Consider the following 22,441-nt stretch of genomic DNA (forward strand, 5'->3'; position numbering starts at 1 on the left):
AAATTCCGTGGGAAGGAAGAAGGGGGAGGGGGGAAAAGCGACGAGGGGAGCATATCCACTCCGATCTAAGGATGAGGGTGAGGAAAAGGGTAAGGAGGAGGTGGGGGGATGCGATTCGGGCCAGGCTTAAACGGATGCGAGCCAAACAAATGGATGGGGCGAGAGTCAATCAATCCCCGAGCTATTTCGCGCAGGGGAAGCAAGCCATCGATGGACGGCGGTCGACATCGCCGCGACTCACGTTCGGCCGATGGCGCGGCGGGGCGAACTTGAGCGCTCGCCGACCTTAAAGGCAGTGAGCAAAAAGGGGAGGCTTACTATTTCAAAGAATAGTAGATGTCCCATAGGACTAGGCATTTAAAAAGCACAGGCCAGGCCAATTAATTAACAGCATTCTCTTAAGTCATTTTCAATTATGCGCTGTGATAAAGGGGCGATTGAGATATAATATTCCGACCTTTTCACAGAGGGGACCTTAACAGCGCATACTTGTAATACATATTTAAGAAATTTAAGCGAGTGGAATTCTGTTCTCAGGACCAAAGAGGGTGGAAAAGTTAAAGAAATGACAGTATTGCTGTGATAGAAACGACGGCGATACGTGACAATGACCGCGTAGACACCTAGGAAGAGGCGTCAAGAGTCCTTCAACGCTTAGAGCATCAAAACAAACAATACATACCGTCTTTTATGAGGCTAATTGAATTACCAACAACACTACAGTACAAAAGCAAGGCTGCGGTTTTTAATTATCGTGAAAATGTGTGTGTCAGCGAGCGAACATACGGAATCCAATCTAGGGTAAATCACGCGGGTGCGGACGAATTTCCTATGCCTCCTCTTCCTTCGCCACTTCCAAGTGTTTAATTTGAGAAAAAGGAAAAGAGTACTGGGACGCTTGGAGGTATTCGCTGAGGCTTTCTGATCGGATAGCTAGCGAAGTGGGTCCAAATAACCTCCCAACATTAAGGTTACGTTGTTAAGCTCTGCGGACCGCTCGGACGAAGTGTCTTCGATACGGATCTCCCGAAGCGAGGGTTTGGAATGAGAATGTGGGGAGCACGGGGTTCGGTGAGGGGACTGCGAGGGGAGGGAAGATGCGGGAGATAGGAGGGGAGAGGGAACGTGGGAAGGCGAAAGAAAGGAAACCCAGCGGCAAGAAATGGGGAGAGGGGGACATCCCAAGGAATGGAACGAGGAGGTGTGAGGGGGAGCAAACTCTTCTCCTCTCAACCACCGAAAGAAACTAAACGGAGGGCACAAAGCGGGGGAGGCGACGAGGAGCCAGCCCCCCCTGGAAGGAGAACAAGGGGTGGGGAATGGAGCTGGAAAGAGGACGAGACTAAGATTGGGGGGATCTCAGGGGAGAATGTGAAGAAGCAAGCGAGAGGGACAGGGGTGCCAACTTAACCGCAAAAGGAATACTGCAAACAAGACTGGAGTACGCAGAGAGCGGAGGAGATAGATTCCCTTCCACTACAACCACACGGATTCATGGAAATCGTTCTCACCTGCGATAGCGATCGCTCTGATGCGTGCAAATTCTTCCTCCGCGAAATCTCCGGCGTGGTTCGGACACCACACTCCGTCTCGGAGATTGGGAGACGCGATAGGCAAGACCCCGCTATTACTAGAGGGCCGATGGAGGTGGGGCACGCAGGATGAGGACTGGGATACGAGTCGATAACAGGAGGAAGATGACGAATAGAAATGCTTCCATCATTGATGTTTGGCGGAGAGTGCTTTCCTACTGGGTTGATGGTTTTCAAGGAAGAAAAGATTGTTTCAAGAAAGTCCGTTTCGATCTAGCGAGCATTTTAAGTCCATAATTAAGATCCCATCATCGAATTGATCGAAACCAAATGAGTCAAGGGTGATCTTTCATAGCACATTATAACATCAAAATTAAGAAAGAAGACACTTTGCTCTTCCACATACAGGTAGAATGTTTTTATTACGACCAAGCGTAATATCTTCAGGTCCCGAAGATGTTACACTGTAGCGAAACCTAGCTCGTAGTAAGAAATATTCTGCGTGGAAAAGCAAAGTGCCTTCTTTCAACATGAAGGATTTCCACCACGTTACAGTTGAACCTCCGTCACATTAGAATTAGTTCGGAGAGCCTGCGTTGCCATTCCATTCTTCAATTTGCACGGTCTATCAACAAGAAGCATATCGCACTTAAGTCTCCAGGAAATGAACCTGACTACTCGAGGGAGGCCAAAAATGAGAGAAATAAAATTCTACGATAATTTTTTGGATTTTAATTTTTGAATAAAACAAGGGTCTGGTTTTCCCTTAATTCCCATGCGCTTTGGCGTGCTTCTTTAGGTATTCAACGACGCTCGAATTCACATCGCTGATAAAGAGGACACATCGGAGGAATTTACAGTCCCAATCTTACCCCGAAGATTAACGTCAATACGCATTCCACCTACCCATCTCTCGTACAATGAGATTCACTTTCGAGAAACGTTGGGAGTCGCTGCCCTATAATTAATCCCTCCGCTCGTGTTGATCGCACGGCCAGAAAACAGACATTACCAATTACAATTCCTATCATTTACCTCTGCTCAGATCACATCCAAACGCGACAATTTCGCCTCGACCACATCTTGGCTTTACAATAACGTTTGTCTCCAATGTAAGGACTCGAAGGCAATCACCCTTCCCCGTCCTCTCCGTCGATCCCTTCCCCACGCCGCGAACTTCAAACTAAACCCGCCGATGGGAACTTGAGCCGCATATGCGCGTCAGCAAGGATGAGGGAAAGCGTGACGACGCAGGTGGAGGGGATTTAGAACAGTAGCGCATCAGAGGAAGAGGACGTTGTCAAGGAGTGACGGGCGGGGCGGAGATGAGAGCTCCAGTTAAGGAGGGCCGGCCGAGAGACAAAAGGGAAACAGAGGAAGGCATTAAAGGCAAAGATGGCACCGACGGATACGGCGAGAGCGGCAAATGAGGAAAAAAGGAGATGGCGCTCGCGGCGGGGATAAAGAGAAAGAGTATGGACGGCGATAGAAGAGGGCATTGTGGCGCGCGAGACAAACAGGGGGGTGTGAAGGGAGAGGGGGGGGGGGTCGGGGGGCAAGCAACGGCGCCCGTCACTGTCGAGATCTGTACGCTGCTCCCGAAACAGCGCGGCTCCCTTGAATAATTACGCCCGGTGCCGATTTGACCGTTTTTATTTAAACTCCGAACTAAAACGCCAAATATTTTACTTCGAGTGCATATGTTTTGTCGATATACTTCATGCGTTTTGAATAGATCCATAAATTATAACACTGCTCCCGCATGATTTGAACGCACGTCATTGAGTGTCTTTGCATGTACGAGAGTGGCTTCTTTCGCTTGAATAACTTTGAGCGAGTGCATGACCGCACTGAATGTCTGTGCAGTGATTTGCGCATGAATATCTGGTGATCTAACACCCCCCGCCACACGCCCTCGTGGGGTATACCGTATATTTTGTCTCCCACGGAAGATTCGTGATTGTGATATTTTCCCAAGACTGATGTGGACTACCGATGGAAAAATTAAGAACCGCACACGCCATATTGAGAACGGGTGCGTTACCCTATTCTATATAAGTTATTACACACATAAGCAAAATTGAAATAGGAAAATTCACGCAGTATTACTGAATCTGACTCTAATAGAATTGCATTTCATGACATACACGCAGTTATAATCTAGAGCCTACATATTTGCATTGAAGATTGCATGCTACGTGTGTTTTAAAAGAGAGAACTTTCTCCCTCGAGGATCCTCCCTTCGGTAATGTATACCGACTAATTCAAATCAACGGCCTCCAGGCATTAATCAAATACCAATCTGAGTGAATCCCAACCGAAGCACAACAAGAGTCAAGGCAATGGAGCAGACGCTCGGAGAGGTTCGGCATAATCTGTAAGTTGCGAGACGTCGAAATGAAACTATCAAGTAAGTTACTCCTGAGTGGAGCAGTTACTGTACTAATTTAGTTCATACGCGAACAATAGCAGCGCGCGCTGCTAGAGTCGCTTCGATATGACTTCAACGGAAATAAGTAATGATGACGTGTTTTTCGCGACTCGGGGCGAAGCAGAGCACGCGTCCATTAATGCAGGTGGGTGGGGGGTGGTGCTAAGGTAAGATAAGTTTCCCGGCTTCTTGGATGAACTTGCCCCATTTCGTACCGAGTCAATTGATTAACGCGATTGTCTAGCCTCCGCCGTGATATTCCAGCCAGGGAGAGAGATGTTCTTGAATCTCATATTTGATTTTCGGAAATATCATTGCCTTCCGGATTGACGTTTGACGTGCAACTTGGCGAAACTTTGCACCCCGCCAGAACGGGAGGGGAGACAAGGTTTGACTTTTCCCGAGCACCGAAAGCAGATAGGCAAGTTGGATTGTGTAGAATTCATGGCCTCCCCCGGATCTTCCGACCCATCGCAAAGTCGCTAAAGTGCTGACGGGACTAAAACTGAACATATAGCGAGCAGATCAACCGACTGCCAGAAGATATTTAATATCTAGTCCATTCATCGATTGTAGTAGGATGTAGTACATATATGTATTAAGACCCCGAAAGTTAGCTTAATATTAAATGTTTTGATGAAGATCATTCTATTGAGAAACAGTAGGAATAAAACAGGGAACGGTGAATTGAAAAAACAAATACTTCCTATGAGGATTGTAGATATAGTTCGTAGGATTTTGAAATGTGGGTGTGGAGAAGGTTGAAAAAGGATAAATGGACAGAAAGGGAAACAAACGAGGTGGTGCTAGGCGGTATGGTGGAAGAGGAAAGGGGATTGATGGGATAAATCATATGGAGGCAGGAAAAATGCCAAAATTAATGGCAGCGGACTGGTAAATACTGTTATAGAGGGACAGATAATGTTAGGCAAACGGGGAAGGGAAAGAAATAGGATAGAGATGTTGGATGGGACGAAGGCAGTATACGGAATGGTAGAGGGGCATACTGTAGTGCCCAATTTAAGCCTGTCTCTTTGGTTATGAGAAATATCATGCTGCTCCATCTTACATTAACCTGTAAATTATCAATGCAAAAAAAGTATTCAACGCATATTTCATTCCTCGTCATCAATTCCTTTATATATATATATATATATATATATATATATATATATACACATATATATATTATATATATATATATATATATATATTATATATATATATATATTATATATATATATATATATATATATATATATATATTATATATATATTATATATATATTATATATATATATATATATAAACACAGATGTAGATTTTTAGAATATAGAGACACAAAGAAAGGATACTCACAATTTGTTATTTGACGTTTCGACAGCACGGCTGTCGTCTTCAGAACCTTCTGAAGACGACAGCCGTGCTGTCGAAACGTCAAATAACAAATTGTGAGTGTCCTTTCTTTGTGTCTCTATATTCTAAAAATCTACATCTGTGTTTTTATATATTTGTGCGTCGCCGAAGAGCGTTCCATTTCGAAGATTTTATATATATATATATATATATATATATATATATATATATATATATATATAATACACAGTCACACACAATATAGAAACACAAAAAAAGAAGAACACTCACACGTTATTTCTTGATATTTCGACGGAAACAGTCCGTCTTCATCTGAAGATATAGAAGTACTATATATATACTATATATATATATATACATATATATATATATATATACATATATATATATATATATATATATATATATAAAACGGCACAATAGTACACAAAATGAAACAGGTAACACATAGAGGACACTCAAATTGTAGCTTGTTTGGGCTTTCGGCCTTCTCCGAGGCCTTCTTCAAGCAAGACTGAAAATATTCCGAGAGAAGCATGGAGTTGAGAGTGAGTCGCGTTAGTCCAGGGGGTAGAGCCCCAGGGGGTAGACTCCAGGGGGTAGAGTCCAGGGGGTAGAGCGTTGGACTACTGACCGGAGGGCCCGGGTTCGATTCCCGGGCAAGGCCTTCTGGGCACCTGCGGCTCAACCCAAGCTATGTGATTTTTCGGGCACTAGAATTTCCTAGGAAACCATAATCGGCACAGGGAAAGGAACTGGCCCCTCTTATTACCCTGCTTATGTGTGAATTTCACACGCCGTAGAGGGCTTAGTACTGGGTGAACTCTATCATCACCTACCAAATCGACCTTCGGGTTGATTACTGTGTATAGTTTGATGTACGAGTTGATATAAGCTCTATGATCGATGCCCCCACTGAATGAGTTGAGAATCCCCGGGAGTGAAATAGTCCCGTGGCCGATTACGCACGCAGCGCCTTGTGTCGACACTTCCAATTCGATTCAGACTCGATTCCACTCCGGTTACATCTGTTTCCTCCCGCTACCAAGAGACACAAAAACCAAACCGCTGTCTTCTACCTGAAGCTTGAACTGATGGCTGAGGGTAGACAGACAGAGACAGTGGCGCCAAGACCTACGGCATGTGCGAAATTCGCAAATCCTAAGTGACATGGGGACTAGCTCCTCCTCCGGGGCCGTTCACGATTTCTCAGGTAAGTCTTGGAGCCCGGAAAATCATAAGTCTTGGTATTTTTGGTGAAGGAGTTCGTGAATATTGTCGGGAATTGAACTCGAGACCCTACAGTCCGCAGCCTCCATCATCGTGGCGGTGGGCCATCACACCACGACGGCCGTAGCATACGTACAGGGAGGAGAAGAGCGCGTGGATTGTGGGGCTGGCAGCATGGGAAGGGAGCTCTCGAGCGGGCAAGCGTGTATGCGGGGAAGTCGGAGGGCGAAGAGGGAAGCAGAAAGGGCCTCCCGATTAATTAGATGAGCCGGGGAAGACGGCGACCCTCGCCTTCACACACCGGGGTGCGGAGTTGGTAAACTCGGGGCGGGTTGGAATGGGAAGGGAGAGTGAAGGGACGGGAATGCGGGCGGATAGTCAAGGGGAGGGTTGGGACGGACGAGAAAATAAATGCTTTAGCTTTTCACTCGGAAATATATAGAGTTCGGTATTATGGGTAGGCTAAACTCGGCAATCACATATTGTTGCGAAACGAGTTATAAAACCTATCATACCTGAGTGGAAAGCGTATCCACTTCTTTTTAAATCCGAAATGGAGTTACACCCAGTTACGAATTCAGTAATAGACGGATGTTGGGGAGTTGGGGGGTTTCCTAAATGGAGGGCTGGGGCCAGGACTGGCATTATTAGGCGCTGGTCAACCCTGGGCGAGAGACTGCCGGGATACGGGCAAGTTGAAATCGGATGACACAGGACCAAAATGATAACGCGAAATATTACGGGTGGCAGAAAGGATCTGCGGGCATAGAGGTGGACGAATGAGTCAATGGCATCCATCGATCATGGGGATTTGAGGGAGGGAGAGATGAGCGGAGGTCAAACAATCTCGGAGGCGATTGTCTGCACGGGCGACGGTGGCATGGTGGCAGGATGGTATCGGATGCGAATGGAGTTGGAGCGATGAAATTCATTTGAAATATCGATACACGAAGGCGAGGGCGACATGGGCATAGCGCGATCCTAAACTGACATCGAAATGATGATGACCATAGCTCAAATCTCTCGGGCCGATCAGAAATATTGACAAAATGGAGGATAATGATCAAATCAATTACTTCTGATGATAATGACGGATCGAGATATGTAGATGTATATAATCAGGTTGACAAATAGTCGTCATACTGCACTGAACTTTATTTGCAGTAAATGATGTTGGAACGATTTTAGAAATGTTCACGAGAGGAAAACTGGTGATACGGTTGCTATCAGGAAAAAAGCCAAGTCATATTTTCCGCAACTTGTATGGACCAAAAGAATCAGGGATTCTGTTCGGTTAGTAAAATGACACTAGGTTCGTTCAGGGGAGGAACTCACCGTAAATGTCTGGCGAAAACACACAAGTAGGACGTGGTACATGATCAGAATATTTTCGCAACAAGAAAGAATAAGGATACGCTAAAATTATGACTTAATCGTTAGGTCTGAAGTCAGGCCATAATTCGAACATGCGTCCTTGCAACCATTCATCAAGACGGCCATCCCTCGTGTTTGATTTTCTCGTCCCTAATTATAGGTACTCAGATGGGAGGCAGAGGTGGCCGAGGCACGGACGGACCCTAACGGAGGGGCGGTCGAGGGACACCTGGCGCCCCTTCCTCCCCGATTTCCCGGCGCTCATGGAGTGGACCGAGCGATGGCTCGGAGCGAGGGCGGAGCGGCGGGAGACGGGGGCTGGACTGAGGGATGGAGCGCCCTTGGAATGCCGACGGGGACTCAAATTCCGAAGCGTCGTCGAAGAGGATCGGCTTACGGCCGCCGCGATAGGCGGGATTTTTTTAGCGCTGAAACGAAGCGAATGAAGGATCTCAGGTTTTCCCGGCGTATGGTATTCAAGAAGTGAATTGTTTCCAAATACCACCTTCCACGCTTCATCTCTCCGAGAAAAAGAAACCGGGTCAACCGCTAAAATAGGTACCAATTGAGTACTTATCTCAATAAGTACTCTATTGGTACCTATTTTAGGGCAATCTCTGTACTCATTTATATTAAAATAGATAGATACGGAACATGTTTTGTGCATCTTGAAACGATTTATATGCCCGTCTAATCCCCGTACCCGAATATCCCCGCCCTACCTACGGCGCTAAGCGGAGAGCACTTACAAGTGGCGTCTGCCGTCCGTTGGGACTCTGAGGAACCCTCGACGCCTTTCGTAAAGAGTAGGCGAATGCCGACGCCGGGTTTCCCCCACCCTTGCCCCATTCTAATTCCTAAATCTCAAAATAAACATCGCACGACCAATTTGAAGCCTGAAATTTGATACCCCCGAAAGTGGTGCAGTTTGGGCAACAAAATTAATAGTAGACCAAAAAAGAAGCAATTTAAGTCAATGGTAGAATTATCATCACCAGGCGTGAATATTTTTCCCTCGGCGAACATAGATTCGGAGAAATTCGCATGAAACATTGCGCTAGCAGTCGTAACACCACAGAAAAAGAACACTTGAAATAACCAAAGCAACACATTAATGGCGTCTCATCTAAAAGCTATACACGTTGGGGGGGTGGGGGAATTCTTAGACAGACGAGACTAGAGGAGGGAGGGAAGTGGGAGTCTCCGTCCGAGTGTGCGAAGAGGCTCTGGAGCCTCGAGGTTGATCTCTTCCACCTGCCAGAGCTTTCCACAAGAAGGGCGGGAGGATTAAAAAGAGAGAGAGAGAGTGGTAAAAACCAAAGGGGGATGGCAGGAGGAGGGAAATGAGAGCGCTAATACAAAGTAGAGGCGTTAAGAGACTCCGGCCAAGGAATTTGGAGACACATGGACTGAGTTATATGCGTCCGCTCACTCCTCGGGCCACTCAAAAAAGGCGCGCGCAACTCAGCCACGGCCAAACATTTCCCTCGGCCACTGAAATGATCCATTCCTCCAAAGATACGCGCAGAGGCTTCACACGCTTACCCAGAGGACCCGCACTTCTCAATCAATTCACGCGCGCTGCAACGATACCCCGAAAAGAATGCGGGTCAAGAAGAATGGGAAATCGTTCCGAATAATGGGAAATTAATTTGCCGAGGAATGATACATATTTTACGACCGTTTCGAATTTTACGACCGAATGATCAAACCTCAATTTTTTCTAATTAGACCGTCAAAAATCATCATGGCATTAGCGTGGAGAGAACTGGAGATTAGAGTGGAGAGAACTCCTGCTGTATCGTGTCATACCAGACGGAGCGTTATTTTTCACATTCATCGAGGCAATCCTACGAAGCACGTTCTTTTCCTGGAGATTTAATCATAAAAAGGCTCTTCAATTTCATAAACCTCACCGATTTAATGGGGATTTTACAAGTAGATTTTGATATCAGTACTTATTACTTCCAGAAAGTCTATTTTCTTCCTCCGTTTTTCTCTAATACGCATACCTACGACTACTCACTCTCCCTTCTATTAGTGCCTCCAGCATCCAAATACCGGTCAATATTGCTGATAGGAAAATAGTAATAGGGAAAAGGATTTAAAAAATTAATTTTAAATTCGGTCGATGCTTCAAAGTGCACCAATATACCCTTCATCATCGTGAACGCAGGAGCATAGAGGGAGGAAGTAGAAGAAGCCTTTCGCTTTACGATTCACAGCTATTTGTCCCACGCTAAAAAGGATGTCGACTATTCTAGGATATAAAAATATGCGTGGCGACGAATGAAATTTAATGTTTACAGATTAATATAGATCGAATTTAATAATGTGTAGAATAAACAGGAAGGGGGTTCAATTGGCTTTGGGGTCGGAGGGGTAGGGCGGGGAGGAACGAGTGAGGCACTCGAGAGAAGGTGGGAGAGGGGAGCAAAGGATAAAGAGATTATGTGATGAGAAGCCTCCGATAAATGAGTTTGCGAGAGATCAAAAGAGGTCGAAAGATGCAATTAAGTCGATATGTGCCTCGCTTCACGCGTGGGAGCTTTCGGATTGAACGGATTGGGGGATCTTGGCTCCTCCGAGTGAAGATAAACCGATTCCCGTCATGAGTTTAAGATCGAGGAACTCCCGCTGCGGCTTGGGAATATCCTCGACTGATTCCCGAAAAGACGCTCTCTCGTGTCACGACGGATGCCGTGCCAGGAAAATCTCGTGCTTCGTGAGAGCAAATAATTCCACGTCGCAGACGCGGGGGAAATAATTGGGCGGAGACAAGTAAAAAAAATAAAATGAGCACCAAATCCGCATTCAATCGAAAAGGCAAGCAAAGCCATCGGCGAGAGGCGTGCTCAACTAAAGATGGAATCCGTCTCTGGAAGTGGAGACTTGGGAGATTATGGCGTGTGTGTCCCTCTTAATGCCTCGGTGGGTCTGTTCGTATATCTTGATTACATCCAGCGACTTGCTACGAATGTATCGTCGCTTTCACAGCACACCTCGGAGATGTCTGGATCCGGTATTGCCGCCTCCAACGGGAGCGTTTCGGGCGATATTCGGGCGAGGCGGCCTTTTAGCATCTGCACGCAAGTTATCCCGACAAGTACTTTTATAGTCCCTACGAAACAATGAAACTCCCCCACTGTAAAAAAGTGACGAACTCTTAATCTTCCCATGGAAACAGGAATGCCACGGCATAAGTTACACGTACTATAATATCTATACACACTCACAGAATCACACACACACACACACACACACACACATATATATATATATATATATATATATATATATATATATATATATATATATATATATAATATTTGGATGGCACAATAGTACACAAATAAAATAGTAACACTTTAAGGACACTCACATTGTAAATTGTTTAAGCCTTCGGCCTTCTCCGAGGCCTTCTTCAAGCAAGACTCTTAAGGAGATTCCATAAGAGTCTCATTTAAGAAGGCCTCGAGAAGGCCTAAAGCTTAAATAATTTACAATGTGAGTGTGCTTTTAAGTGTTACTATTTTGTGTTATATTGTGCCGTCCAAATATTATACTGCTCGTGTGAGTGTTTCTATATTATATATATGTATATATATATATATATATATATATATATATATATATATATATATATATATATTTCTCTCCCCGGACTACAACCTTGACGTGGTGGAAGGGCTTGTGCGTTCCGATGATCCCTAGACCTGTGCTGGCGGGAGTAATAGCAATTGCTACTGGTAGGGTCACCCATGCCAGATAGGTCGAAGGTTAGGAGCCAGACGAAAGGTTGTCCACGCAGCGTCTGTTCCTCAGTGAGGCGGCTGCAACGGCGTCTGACCCCAGTGGGGCGGCGAGTAAGTGATGGTGTCACGTTAAAAACACTATTGAGGAAGGCAACGGGAAACCACCTCAATTATCATTCCCAACATTTTAATGATGGACAATACAGAGATTTTGAGTCCTGGCAACAACGGGGCTCGGCCCAATCGCCCGTGTGTCGTACCCGGCAGCGGGGGAGGCAAGGCTTCCGCGGTCGTCATCCCACGAAACCGTTGCAAAAGAAAACCGGCAGCAGCAGGACAGAAGACGCAGAAGAAGAAGACCACATTAGTTAGAATAGGAACGTGGAATGTTAGGACAATGATCAGGGCAGGGAAACAGGAGAATATTAAGCGAGAGATGGGCAGGGGAAATATAGATATTTTAGGTCTATGCGAGGTGAGATGGGAGGATAGTGGGAATTACTGGAGTGATAAGTATAGAATAATATACAGCGGTTGGGATGAGAGCCAACGAGGGGGTAGTCACAATTAAATTAACCATTCAGTCGGTCACGTAGCCATTTAGCCAACTCTCCGCCTCCTTTATCTTATCTAGGAAATCTTCCCCGTGCTCTCTCCTTACACTCCCGCCTCTCTTCAAACCTCTTCCGCGAGTTGATTAATGGATTTGACGAGAAGACGCCTGCCTTGCAAAATATACACACCCATTTCGCCCGGCGGAGATTTTTTTCCCTCCCTGGGATTAAAGAGTCGCTCTCGAATGAGACGGAGATGACTATCGGCTTCCTTAAAGTGACTGCTTCATTTCAAACTGAACGACAACACACGAAGATGATGACGCCGTTTTGTCTTGAGCCGCAGATGCGTATCGTCCACCACGAAGGCAATTTTAGGCCAGGCTGGGTCCTTAGCAGCCCCCCCAGCCCTTCCCCCCTCTCCTCCCAATCCGCCCTCGGAACACGAGCGGGTCAGTCGGTGGTGGCTGCAGGAATGGCTCACCAACAACACTTCTGGAAGATCCGTAGTTTCTCTGGAGAAACATTTTAGCTAATTCGACTTCTCTATCCTCACCGTACTTCGATGCGAGATGTGCGGCGATTGGAGGACACACCTGGCATCGATCCTCGGTCCAGAGAGGATCACTGGCGTGGCTCGAGGATCGACCTTTACCCTCCCAACCGAGCGCACGGCGGGATCAACACCATCGGGGGTGCTGGGCAATGGCAATCATCCTTTTATCCTCCATTCAAAATAGTTTATAAAATGGCATTCGGACAACATTTTGAAGATGTGAACGGGATAACCAAAAGACCAATTTTTACCTATACTACCGATTACCGTAAGAAAAAGAAATACGGTGAGAAAATAAGTTGGGCAGAAAGAAATACACAAGCCGAAATTTTAAATATGATAAACGAAGATTAGAATTTGTTAGAGCAAATCCGTAGACAAAGTGGGTGGAGGGAATAGTATTGAGAAGTAGGACTATGTGGAGCGTTGTGATGGGCACAGTTCACCTCCAGCAACACAGCTCCAGGAATAGTTAATCCAGCAACACAGTTCCAGGAAGAAAGCGGTGCTAAACAGATACTACACGATAGAGGAAATATTGCGTCAACAAAATAAAAAGAGAGCTAACGAGTGATTCACTAGGCAAAAATTAAAAAAAAATATTTAGGTAAAAACTTAAACATGAGAGTCGAAACATAGTTCTTTTTAAGCAAGATAATGAGCGTAGATTACAGAGGCTTTTAAGGTGTAGTTGTGGCGAAGATTGGAGTAAACAAATTGGACGGAAAAGGATGACCGGCGCTGAGGTTTAAAATATGGCGGGCAAAGAAAAAGGTGCTGGTAAGATACCAAAAAATGCAGAGATGGTGGATGGCGTCAAATTGAAAGTTGGTGGGACGTTGAAGGCCGTCTGCGGAGAGAGAAGGTTCGCCGGGTAAGCGAGGCAGAGGTAGGAGGAAGACATGCTTTTTACAAGAGTACCAAGGCAGGCGGATTTTACGAACAAATAAAGAGGAAAATCATTTAAGGCAAACAAAAGGAAGTTCTCGGGATAGGTAGAAGACTTGAATGAACTTTTGTTACAGCAGATAAGACTATCGCTATAATCAACACCGTCGATGCATCAGCGAACCATTCCCGCGACGAAAAAGAAATTTTAACAAAATATGTCCCCATCGGAAAAACATAACACATTAAATGGATTAAGCTTTTGCGTATTTTCACCGGCGATGCTTACGAGCAATTATTTTCGTACTTCCGGGATGAAAATGACAATGAAGACAAAGTGAACCAATTATTTACAAAATAATTGGAGTAGTGTTTACTAACACTACATACACACAACGAAGTTTATTTGTAACGGGATTTTATGGATGGATATGAGGGTTTTAACGAACACATTTTATGCCGAAACACACCAAGGTGAGGCGGTGATTTACCGATAACTCTCTAAGCTGCTTCCCAAGAAACATTGAGAATGATTCCGATGTCTCGCTGCAAGAGAACCAACGGTAAGAGAATGTACGAATGTACGTATAACGTTTGCAAGCCCTTAAAACAACTATCGGGGGGGAATCATTTCTGAATCCCACCGGAGGTCAGCACTTTTTAAGTGACGCGGACGACATTCCCTGTCAGCACCCTCCCTCGCCTCGCAATTGATGGGAAAACATCGCCTCCCACTCCGTCTCCGACACTGCCACAAACGCACCCTCACTCCCCGAGCATAGCGCGACCCGATCGCCAAATAGACAAAGCCGGGGGGGGGGGGGAGGAGGGGAAACAAAGAGCCATCGGTCACAAATAAAAATGTGACTACAAGCACCGCGACCGCGACGTCGGTCAGAGAGAGGAGAGGAAACAAAAGGACGAATTGCAAAAACAACGCCCCGCGCGCTGAGACCACAAACCGCCCCGACACACGGCTGCCACCGGCGTCGCCGCCCCCGCCGCTCGGTAACCGTGAAAATTCAGGAGAAAAAACAGAAGGCCACGGGGGAGAGGGTTGACGAAGGGAAACAAAACGAGAAAAACTACCACGGCTAGGAGAATTTTGCAGAGATTCCTTCACTTCCTCCGCCGTCTTACGGGCCACGGAGTATCAAAAGGATTGCAAAAAGGAGAGGGAGTTTGGGTGAGAGGGGGGTATGAGTAGGAGGATACGAATGATAGTGTTACAAGAAGAAAGGGTGAAAAGTGCAGAGGAAAAAATCAACAACTCTGGGATTAATCATCGGGAAAAACAAAGTGGCCATCTTCGCGTCGAGGAGGGAGAGAGCGATGGAGTGGGAAGGAGGAGGAGAGGGGAGGAAGGGAAAACCATTAGCGCTGAAAAATCTCGAACGCCCATCCCCCCGCCGCTATTTAAAACTCTTCGTCTGGCCGCATTCCTATTCCATTATCACTCTGCTCCAGGCACCCATGATAGGCATCGCCCCACCTGGGGGTGGTGGCCGAATGGAGGCGATAAGGAATCGAACCGACTCGAGAAGAATCCGTGCGGACAGGTGCACGGCGGTAGGAATTAATCTCGAACACGTCCTGAAGACACAGCTGCCTACCCCCACTCGAATGCACCGAAAGGGAGAGTAGTTTATTGAGGGGAAAGAGATTTGAAAAAAAGAAACACCGAAATTAACGGAACGGGGCCGAAAAAAACAACTTCTGGCGACATTTCTCGCATTGGCAAAAATAAACTTCGCGTAAAGTCCATTTGAGAGTTTTCTCTCCATCCCTTATACACACACAAAAATTACTCTCTCTCTCTCTCAGTCCGATTTCTTTCCCTGCGAAGAGTCTTCAACTCGACGACTCCAGGCAGAGCGCGTTACTACATTAAAAGAAAAAAAAACAGAAATGAAGTGAGCTTGAAGGGCGACCACGGGCACTTACGCCTCAATGACTGGGAGCAATGAGTGTCCAATTCCCCCAGGCGTGTGCGAGGGCGAGAGCCGGGGAGAGGTGAAGAGGTGGGGACGTGTGGAGAGGGGCAGAAGCCGAGCACAATAATCGCCATTATTACCACCAGCGAGGACCCTCACGTCCATCTTATAATGGTCGGGGTCCATTCGGTGTCTTTATCTTTAATTCGAATCGTATCGAATGCGCGCGGCCGGACCCTCCGCACCTACCTCCCCTTCACAGCGGTGCAGAGTGACTCCCGATGCAACAATTGGTATTCCTTGTTTTGTCCGGCAATAAAAATAGCCAAGAGTATTCAAGAGTCGTTACAGCTTTTAAATTCCATTTAATTCCCTCTAATGCATGTTCTATTAATTTGCACCTAATTCGATGATATGATTAAGTACTATCACATTAGGTAATAGAGAAACGTATTAAAAGCAAACAGCACCAGCACAAAGGGAGATGATTTATCCTCTCTCTTCGTGTGGGTGTATATATATATATATATATATATATATATATATATATATATATATATGTGTGTGTGTGTGTGTGTGTGTGTGTATATATATATGTGTGTGTGTGTATATATATATAAACACACACACATCCACACTAAGAGAGAGGATAATATATATATATATATATATATATATATATATATATATATATATATATATATATATATATATATATATTTTTTTTTTAAAGGTAATCTACCGGTTAAGGTAGTTTTTTCGATGGACACAACTACCAAACAAATATTTTGTGACTACTAACAAAACACAACCCTAAATTCTACTCTACACCAGGTCCCTCTTCATCTCTGAGTACTTTCTTCCGCCCTTCATCCCGTCCAACATCCCTATCCTGTTCCTTCCCTTTCCTCTTTTGCCCAACATTCTACCCTCTATCACAGTCTTCAACATCCCACTGCCGGTCAACACCCCCTTCATCCACTTTTCCTGCCTCCATAGGATTGCTCCCAACAAACCCCTCTCTTCGCCCACCATATCAAGTACTTCCTCATTTGTTTTCTTCTCTGTCCATTTCACCTTCTCCATTCTTCTCCACACCCACATTTCAAAAGCCTCCAGTCTACGTCTATCCTCCTGCTTCAATGACCACGTTTCCGCGCCGTACATAGCTACGCTCCATATCAAAGTTTTTACGAGTCTTTTCTTAACATCCTTACTCAAAGTCCCCGTCATCAACTCCCTCCTCCTCGTGAAAGCCTCTTTGCCTAGCGCAATTCTTCTCCTTACGTCCCTACTACTTTGACCGTGTTGGTCCAAAACACTACCGAGATACGTAAACTGTTCTACCTGCTCTAGTTTTTGCCCTCCTATTTTAATGTTAAGCTTGCCCTTTTTCTTTCTAGAAAATCGCATAACCTTTGTTTTATTAATGTTGATTCTCATCCCATACCTGTCGCACTGAATTTCCAATTCACTCAGCAATGCTTGCAGCCCCTTGGCTGACTGACAAACTAAAGCTTGGTCATCAGCAAACCTAACTGATTTTACGAATTCCCCGCCCACTTTCATTCCTACCTCTAGTTCTTCCCATGCCTCTTTATTCATTTCCTCTGCATACAGGTTGAACAGCAACGGTGATAATGGGCAACCCTGCCTTACACCCCTTCCTAACACTGCCTATCCTGACTCCCCGTTTCCCACCCGCACCCGAGCAGTCTGAGACATGTACAGGTTGCGGATTAGCCTCCTTTCCCTCCAATCTATTCCTATTTTCTGCAATATACTCATTAGTTTTTCCCAATTTACTCTATCAAACGCTTTTTCGAAATCTACGAAACAGGCAAATACCTCCTGGTTGTGTTCTATATTCCTCTCGATTAATAATCTCATTACTGCAATGGCATCACGCGTACCTCTCCCCTTCCTAAACCCAAACTGATCATCCCCTAAGTAATCATTTGCCCTACTCTCTATCCTTTTGTTTATGATCCTGAGAACAACTTTAGCTGCGTGGGATATCAAACTAATTGTCCTATAGTCCTCACATGACGTGGCCTTTACCTTTTTCGGAATCGGAACTAAAACTGCTCTCACAAAGTCTTCCGGCCAGATTCCCTCCTCATAAATGCTACGGATCAGCCCATATAGCCTCTTCCTCCCACATTTTCCTAAGCATTTTAAAAGTTCCACGGGAATGTTATCTACCCCCACGGCCTTATTTAGTTTCATCTCCCTTAATGCCCTTTCTATCTCATTGTCTAGTATGCCTGGACCTAAGCTGTCTTCCTCTACGTCATTTTCTTTTTCAATGTCTAACTGTGTTGGTCTGAGTTCTTTACTATACAGTTCTTCTATATACTCCTTCCATCTCTCTTGGATCTTTCATATATATATATATATATATATATATATATATATATATATATATATACACACACACACATAAAACAAATTTTTGAAAGTCTCACGAAAGTGCATAATAATGTATAAAAGTAAGCCCCAGTGGCCACAGACAAAAACACAGATACACACAAAAAAGAAAAACTCATAGGTTTCGAATTTTCGGTGGTTTAAACCATCTTTCTCAAGGAAGAGAAGGACAGAGCTCCGAGTTGTACTGGGCAACTGACGTGGGAGCACCGAAATGCAAATCATGGTTATCAGAGGTTCTCCAGGCTGCCATGCAGACATACTATAAAGTTAATTCAATCATTTCAGTTTTATTTTATCTTGCTTATTTCCCCGTGTGCATTACTCTATGTGAGTAAATAACGTAACAGAGTAAGAAAATTAACTCTGCAATAAATGAATATTAAGAGGGAATAAATTTCCCTAATTTATAAACGACTATACATATGAGTCAGACACCACCACATATAGTTATATACATGTATATACACATAAGTAGATCATTGGTGTGTGTGTGCATATATATATATATATATATATATATATATACTCATATATACAGAAACAGATATAAGGAAAAGGGATAGGAACACATATAAAGGACGAACACAATAGAGGTGGGGAAGGCGGAATCGAACGGATCACAAGAATAAAAATATTTCCTCAACCGGGACTCGAACACCGGATCTTTCCACTTGCCGGGCGGATGCTCTTAACCACTTGAGCTATCGAGGATAGTCAATTTACCCTGAGATCCGTGGGTCTAATATGTCGCCAAGCGCCCCGATTCTTTCAGCCAAGAGATGGCGTCAGGGGGCTGTTTCACCCACCAAAGGAGAAATAGACAATACACAAGGAAAGGAAAGGACAGTGGGTTAGAATTCATACAACATCATACAGGAAAGGAACAGTGCGTTTCGTGGCACGCATAGCCAGAAGAAAGAGATTCTCTTTCTTCTGGCTATGCGTGCCACGAAACGCACTGTTCCTTTCCTGTATGATGTTGTATGAATTCTAACCCACTGTCCTTTCCTTTCCTTGTGTATTGTCTATTTCTCCTTTGGTGGGTGAAACAGCCCCCTGACGCCATCTCTTGGCTGAAAGAATCGGGGCGCTTGGCGACATATTAGACCCACGGATCTCAGGGTAAATTGACTATCCTCGATAGCTCAAGTGGTTAAGAGCATCCGCCCGGCAAGTGGAAAGATCCGGTGTTCGAGTCCCGGTTGAGGAAATATTTTTATTCTTGTGATCCGTTCGATTCCGCCTTCCCCACCTCTATTGTGTTCGTCCTTTATATGTGTTCCTATCCCTTTTCCTTATATCTGTTTCTGTATATATGAGTATTTATTCGCCGTTTGGCGGGATTTCGTGTTTGAATGTATATATATATATATATATATATACATACTCGTGTATATATATATATATATATATATATATATATATAGGGTTGCATTAGTCCAGGGGCAGAGGAACAACTGGACGGAGGGTCCCGGGTTCGATTCCCAGGCAAGTCTCGCGAAAAAGTTCCCTAAAATATTCAAAACAGTAATTACTCTTTCGCACACCCATTACTGCTAGCTTCTTCGCCTCCTTGCTCTCAAATTTTGTATTTTTTTCTTCACTACCCCGTAGCAAGCTGGACCGTTTCCAGAGCAGTATAATAACATTTATTCTATTCCATTCACCTCTATCACCCGCACAAAAAATATCTTAGTTCATAACGCAATCACTTTCATCCACTCCCCACCTGATAGCCCTTGTTTGCCCACGTGGCCGTTAAGATGTTGCGATTATCAACTTTTGCAAGGGGGGAAGGGAAGGGCGAAAGCGATTTGATGAGGATGATGATCGCTCGGGGAGAATCACCCGCGGGAAATATGACCCGATAAACTGCCAATGGGGTGAGACATATTTTCATTTTGTTTCCGAGTTGTTAACCACCGACCTGTTTTCAGAGGATCCGCGGTGTTGACGACCGCGTGGAATGGACACCCCTGCCGTCGAGCGGTTCGTTAAAACGGGGCATGCCGGACACTTTCCCGGGCCCCGACGCCTCCACCACAGCCTCCGCCACAAACGCATTCGATGCCGCGACTCCCCCGGCCCAGCGCCGATGGATGTCCCTCACCGCCGAAACTAATTCTTTTCGAACTCGTCTGCGGAGGCCGTGGCCGCAGCGAGCTGATCAGTGACGTTGCAGATGAAGCGTCAGCCTCACCGAATGCTCTCTGATATTGGGAGCGGAAATAAATACGATCCGTACACGATAATTACACTGCTACCACACGTGACGAACCTCCCAGCATCGGCATAGACGAGTGATAACACCGTCTAGAGAGCGCGCGAGTGAATAAGAATCCATGAAGCACTTCACACAACGAAGACACTGGAGGAGGAAAAAAATCCCGATATTCCATCGTTGAAATCATTATCTTCCCGTGTCCTGGGCGATGAGAAATAAACTGCCGAGACTCATGGGTAAACAATGTCGAACGTCCATCTCTCCGTGAGTTGAGCAGGAACTGCGTGAACGAATTCATCAGCATAAACAAGCACAGACGCTTAATAAGGCGTCAATTAGACTGAATCACAATTATGGTCACCAAAAAGACTCCGACGATCCGGAAGGAATCGACACTTGGGAGAGGGACCTCACCCGGAGGGATGGTCGACACTTGCAACCGCCGTCGATGTCTTGCCTCGAAACACTTCGCCCCACGCAAGTCCGCACGGACGAAGATAGCTGGCCGAGAGGGGGGCAGAGGTCGGGACCACTCCACAAAAGAAAATATGATAACTCAGTCGAGAAGAGGTGAACGAAAACAAAGAGAGGAGACAATCCAAGCGAAGTTACGACAGGACGCCAAGGCAAGGAGGGCAACCTAACCAACCGCCTCTCCGCGTCCGGAGTGAAACGCCAACAGCATCGGCGGCCGCGTGCCCTTGATGCGTATCCGAGCCGACCGCCTTCGAGCACATCTTGGCGAGGACTGAAGGGCCTCCCGTTGTTGTGTGGTAAGGTGAGAGGGGAGGGAGGGGAGAGGGAGGCGGAGGGGAAGGCAGGACCTGATGACGGGTTCTTCTCTTGATTCTTTCTTTTCTTTTTTTTTTGGAAGGGGCGGGGAGGAGGGCGGCGAGCGGGGGGGGGGGCTCCCCGTCATACATCACCATCCCTCCCTCGTGGTTCCCAAGTACGGGGAGGGGGGGGTGGGGGGCGGCGCAACAACACACCGTCGGCAACAACCCGCTCTCCTACGAACCCAGCGCCCACCTCCAGCAACCGGCGGCGGCGCCCGAGCATACGGCCTTCCGGCCAAAATTAATTGCGGGGCCGGGCGGGCCAATACACTCCACTACGAGCCACTTCGCCGCCCCTTCCCCCCCATCTTGAATGACGCCTCTCGGAAGACCATAGATATTCAATGTCATCACCCGCAGCCATCAATCCCAACGCGTATCGGTTTGATGAAGCCTGCCTCTCGACGTCTCTTCTGCTGTTCGGATCGTTCGCTTCTCTCCCATGTCTCACGCGAACCGCTTCACGCTCTGACTCTTCTCAACTTCACTTTCGGTCAGCTGTCTTCAGCAAGATATCCCAAACATTACCCCGATTACAAACCTCGCATCAACGTTCCAACTGTGAATCGCCTTTTCCGTGCCTTCCTTGGCTATCACACACTTCTTCAAGACGTTTCGTCTCATTCATTTGACTATCGGTCACTTTATCTCTACAGTTCCATTGTCCCAATTCTCGGTTCTCATCTGCTACCGCTGTCATAGCCCTTGTTTCGCCCTCGGAGAGAAGGCCACCGCAAATGCGACTTGGTCAAGCGATTGATTAATTCAAGTCGTATACTTGGAGCTAATAACCGATTCTCTTTATTTGTAATGTCGAGTTAATTTTTACCGACTCCGATGGACGAGGGCATCCAGCAATGGAAATAGCACAACACCCATTTACAAAGAAGGGGGAGGGGAATCGAACTCGCAAGTGCTTGGTCCACTGGTAGATTATATCGAAACTTACAAAGTTCACATACATTTGCCTATGCTAAAAAAAGCAAATAACTTCCGGATAAATTATCTTTGAAGCATAAACACTGTCAAATAAGAGCAAAGCCGAAAAGTTTTAGAGCAAATGAAATATATCTGACCGGCCAAAAGCAAATTCGTAAACGAATATATTTTGGATGGTATTTAAAAACAAGTGCATTGCACCTTTTATTTAACGGTTAAACGACGACCTCTTTGAAAAACTCTCCTCGCCCAATCTATCCCAAAAACCAAAATGAATCGCTGCCTGAAGCAATTCAAAAGATGCAATTGATAATAAGCAGATTTTTTTACAGTTTACCCAGAGTGGATTTGTTTTACACCACTTCCACATACTGCCGG

General features: G+C 45.7%; 1 protein-coding gene across 1 annotated transcript in view; it reads right to left on the bottom strand.

Moving 5' to 3' along the window:
- The window catches only part of pxb (putative Hedgehog signaling attenuator pxb), a 397,323-nt gene extending 376,562 nt beyond the window's left edge, over positions 1-20,761 (bottom strand). Inside the window, exon 1 of the mRNA XM_071597457.1 lies at positions 19,992-20,761. The gene's annotated coding sequence lies outside the window, so the exon portion shown is untranslated. The remainder of the gene's footprint in view (positions 1-19,991) is intronic.
- Positions 20,762-22,441: the final 1,680 nt, after the last annotated feature.

This window comes from Hetaerina americana, unplaced genomic scaffold (genome assembly GCF_022747635.1).
Source record: "Hetaerina americana unplaced genomic scaffold, ioHetAmer1.1.p SCAF_9, whole genome shotgun sequence".
In the NCBI taxonomy this organism is placed as follows: domain Eukaryota; kingdom Metazoa; phylum Arthropoda; class Insecta; order Odonata; family Calopterygidae; genus Hetaerina; species Hetaerina americana.